Source organism: Pinus tabuliformis, chromosome 6 (assembly GCF_031772625.1).
Source record: "Pinus tabuliformis cultivar Carrire ecotype Pingquan chromosome 6, CPIR1, whole genome shotgun sequence".
Classification (NCBI taxonomy): domain Eukaryota; kingdom Viridiplantae; phylum Streptophyta; class Pinopsida; order Pinales; family Pinaceae; genus Pinus; species Pinus tabuliformis.
In genome coordinates this window covers 487,037,900-487,043,227 of record NC_142292.1, presented here as the reverse complement: position 1 = coordinate 487,043,227, position 5,328 = coordinate 487,037,900, and positions in this window count along the sequence as shown.

Below are 5,328 nucleotides of genomic sequence, written 5' to 3'. Positions count from 1 at the left end.
AGAGGAATCTTAATAATGCCACCATATAGAATAGACATCCCTTGTCGTGGATCGATGGTATGTTCAATTAGTTGAAGGGAACAACGATCTTTTCACTTATTTTCACTTAGGCATCACCCTTGCCTAATAATCTTCTTTGACTTCCTTATAGGTATGTACACCTATATGAGTCATGTATGTATGTCTTCTAAGTGGAAACCCCGCAATCGCTAATCGTCGTTCGTACTGTAACAAGTCGGTTCTTTTCTTACTGAGTTTCCATGTTCTCGCTGCTTGTTACAAGTGTCAGAGATCTTGATGCCTAGTTTATCTCAAGAAGTTAGTGTTTAATTTGGTGGTCCATGCAAACCCCCCAGAGACTGTAGAATGTGCATATCTATTCTTCTAGATGGATGAATGAGTTCGGCTTACTTCTGACTTGCGACACACGAAGTACTCTTTCATTTATAATTTTGACCCCCAGGGTTATGTAAATGTTTGTTGAGTATACATTACGTGCTTTTGATATAACACCCACTCTCCGGGACTGTTATGGTTATATATTATTGATTCTGTGTTTGATTTTTATTGCTCGCTATTGCTCATTGAAAATAAGGTCATATATGACTATATATTAAATTTCAGTTATTGATGTAGAAGAACCATAAATATCTTTGTTGTTCTTATGAAATTTCATACTATTTTACTTATCATGTCATTGTAACTTTCATTTGCTAGTCTGGTTAATGTGGATATCTATCACAAGGTGCCTATGATCCTATTTTGTTTGAGTTAAATTTAACTAGAAACAAAATGTCTTAAATGAGTATTACATACGATGTAGAATAAGAGAGAGTTTAATACCACTCTGTCTAAGATTTATGATTATGCACATGTGGCTTTACTTCTAGTAATTCACATGTTAGTGATAGTTATTTAAGTAACAATATTGTCATGTTCTCTATGGTTCTTATGGTCTTAAGTTACATATCTTCCCTCTTACTATTTCTATCTCTATCAGAGAATTCATCACAGGGATCATCTAGATCCTCCTCACATAGTTTTATATCAATTTTTTTTTTTTCAATTTATGTCTCTGATTAAGAGTGCTACCTTATTTGTTCTGTTAGTATGAGAATTTCTGCAATTATAATAGTTAATGTTTCCTTCCTAATGGGTTCGGTAATTTCGACTCTATTACTTACTATCCCACGAAGTGTCTCGATAACAATTATTTTTTTTCCTTTGGTAATAAATTCGCACCAACGTTTCCTATAATCCTATGTCATTTTTTTTTTAATATCTAACTCATTCTAGATTTACAAATCAATCATTTTATGTACTTTTATAGCAGTGCTAATATTGTTGGAATGTTGACTTCCCTTTCAGTTAATTAATTAATTGGCAAAAAATCTTATTCATTCTTGCCCCAATAGCTTATACGTCTCTATGTTTCCTATGGACTCACATCTCTGAGTTAAATACTATATAGTTTTACATAGTTTTACCATTTAATTTTCCTTACTTTTTGTCACAAACACAACATAACTTCTCATTAATAGTAATCCTATGAACTGCTCTACATACTCTACATCGAATTTATCTCAACTACCAGAAATATATTTAACGAAGTCTTCACTGAAATTGACATACACAAATTGTTAAGCTAAATAATACTCTGCATAGAAATTCCACCACTCTTCAGAATTGGTTAGCATAATATTCACCAAAATCATCCTTCATGGATTTCTGTATTAACTACTAACTCACTACCTTGTATAGGAGTTATACCATTCACCAAAGTATGAAATATTTAACAGAATATTTACAGAGTCAACATATATCATTTTCTATACCAATCTCTAAAATACTCTACATATAAATTACAACATGCACTAGAATATTTATTGAGATATTCACAGAAATAAATATGTATAGATTTCCAAACTGGAATCGCTGTAAAAATTTCACTTGATGAGCACACTATCCACCCTACCGTGAGCTGTACCTCCAGTTCCCCCAGCTGAGAATGCTTTCCAAAGAGATCAACAACCCCCTTGATATCTTGAGTAGGTATTGTTATATCTTTTCTTTAATGTAATCGATTTTTCCTTTCAGCAACGTCCCGCTTTTGTGGTTCTCAACTCCATTAGCATAGGCTTTTCCTTTAAAGCCCACTTTTCTATCCTGTGACTCTTTATTCTTATCCAAGCTTAGCATCTTTCCCCAACTAAACGATTTAATAGATTTTCTCTCCTAACCATTAAATTTTATCTAGAAATCTTTATCATGGAAAAGTTATCTCAATCTCATCCACTAATGAGATTTTTTTCTTTTCTTTGACAAGAATCTCTTACTTATAACCCTTTTTTCATTATTTATAAATGAAATTATCTATGGCTTTTCCGTCGTCCATTCTAACATAACTCAGTCTGAACAAAAAAAACAAACATTGCTTAAAGATATTACAGTGACTTTTGAATGGCTGGTATACTTGTTATATATAAAAATGGAAAAAAAAAATATTATTATTTATTAAAATAAAAAGTCTTCCAGTTCACTATGGTGTGTTTTTTGGATCGTTGGTATATATATAATGGAATATTGGAATGTTTTTATGCATGTTATTTATAAAAATGAAAAAAAAAAAAAATTATAATGGAATATTAAATCGCTTTTGAATTGTTTGCATATATATTATTTATAAAAATGAAAAATGAAAAAAAAAAACGTAAAAGAATATTATGTAAACAGAGTATGTGTTTGTAATCTCACAGGAGTTGGATTTAAAATAACATGGTTATGTAATTTCCCAAGCTTCTTGCAATCTGAGGCATGTCATACCTATGCTAAATATTTATGAATGCAATTATGCATATCAATATGTATATACTAATGTGTTTCTTCATGGCTAGTCAACCTTACACAATGTCCAACCAAAGAACTACATGCTCTGTTTTAAATGGATTAGACTGCATAAAAAGATAGTTTAAAAGGAGTGTCAAGTCGTCTTTAACAATTTTGAACTTGGTTTTCTCAACCTTTTTACCTCAACTTTTTGAATATGGTCCATCTTTCATTTCATTTGGTCAAGATTTTGTTTTTGGATACTCTGAAATTGTATTTGGATAAGAATTGAAATTTGAAAATTCTGTGTCGCTATAAAGCAATCATTAACAAACAACACCTCAACCTAATTAACTAAATTATAAAAACACTTCCCCACCAATACACCTCAACCTAATTAACTAAATTATAAAAACACTTCCCCACCAATAATCAAATTGGAAAACTGAAAACATTGCAATAAACGCATAAATATTCATGGAGTAGCAAGATGGATTGTTTCTGCCAACAAATATAACACTGTAGAGAAAACCATTCTTTACTCATCCAACTTATATTTGATTTGTTAGCAAATTCACTTGTAAATCTAACAAGAATTTAATTGGCCCTTGCAACCAAAATAATAGATATAATTAACATGTGCTGATATGAACAACCCAATTGATGGTTACAGTAAACAATGTAAACTATGAAACAGGAACTATAAACTCAAAACGGGAACTCTGGCCAAAAAACCTCGAAAAAACATCAAAAACAGTGCTAAAAATGAAAAGTGTTGATGTTGGAATAACACTTTTTTTTTTCTTGGGTAAATTTTCAACATGTTTTAAAAATGGCGGTGAAAACAAATTTTTTGAGCAAAAAATATCCAAAAAACACCCTCAAAACCAAAAGTGTTGATGCTGGGGGAACACTTTTTTTTTTTTTCAATAGTAAAATTTCAACATTTAGAAATAATGGTGTAAAATATTTTATCATGAACCCGAAAAACATTAAATTTAAAAAAAATAAAAATAAAAAAATAAAAATAAAAAATAAAAAAAATTAAAACAATGAAAAAACACAAAAAAAAAGAGTTTAAAAAAAATAACAAAACATAGATTAAAATATATACTAAAAGGAAAATATAAAATAAAAATAAAAAAACGAAAAAAAAAAAGTCAATCATAAAAATGTAAAAAAAAAAACAAAATTAATGATAAAAAAAAATAATAATAATAATAATAAAATAAAAAAATTTAAATAGTAAAAAAAAAAATAAAAAAAATGGAGAGAAAAAAGAAAAAGATTTATCTTGTAAAACATAAAAAAAATTGTCCAAAAAGAAATGAAAAAGAAAAAAAAAAACATTTAAAAAAAAAAACAAAAAAATTAAGTAGGTAAAAATAGAAAAATTCAAAAAAAAAAATTAAGGAAAAACTAAAAGACTAAAAATTAAAATTAAAAACCAACTAGATCTACAAAAATATAAAATTAACAAAAAAAAGATAAAAATTACTAAAATTAAGATTAAAATGTTGATTACTTAAAAAACAAATATAAAAATATATATAAAAGATAAAAATAAAAAAATAAAAAATGTTAAAAAATATTATCTCACAAACCATAAAAAAATTTGGAAAACAAAAAAACAAAATTAAAATATATATATATATATATATATATAAACTAAGTAAGTAAAAATAGAGAAATTAAAAAAAAAAACATTAGCAAAACTGGAAAAAAAAAAAATAAAAAAATTAAAAAAAACTAGTTAAAAAAAAATAGAAAATTAACGAAAAAATTGAAAAACTACTAAAATTAATATTAAAAAAAACAAAAATAAATTCAAATATAAAAAAAAAAAAAACGTAATTTTTATTAAAAAAAAATGTAATTATTATAGATATATATATATATATATATATATTAAAATTAAATTTTTTTTCTAACAACCTTTTTTATTATTTAAAAAAAAATTATAATTTTTTTAAAACAATTTTTATTTTTATTTTTATTTTTTCCCTAAAAATACAAATTATTAAATCTACGTTTTATATTTAAAAAAATAAATAAATAAATAAAACCTAAATTAATTTTCTTTTTTAAACAATTCTTTTTTTATTAAAAAAAAATTATAACTTTTTTTTAAACATTTTTTTTGTTTTTTATTTAAAAATATAAATAATAAAAAAAAATGATTTTTAAAAAAAAATTATATATATTTTTATTTAAATATTAAAAAATTATTTAAAAAAAAAATAAAAATTTAAAAAATTTAAAAATTAACATTTTTTTTTACCAACCTTAGCGTATGCCTGGAGCAGTGTCCATAACGTCAGTACGGTCGTGAGCAGCAAGAAACTTTTTTCGTGCTCCTTCTCCCATCTTCTTGTTTGCTTCGGGATTCGATATCCTGACCACTTTACTCATCAGCCCGCTGAATTCTTCTGTAGACTTGCTCTTTTCCTGTTATTGAGGGCCAGCACAAGCAACGGCTTCGTTCAAAATCAGGCCAAAAGA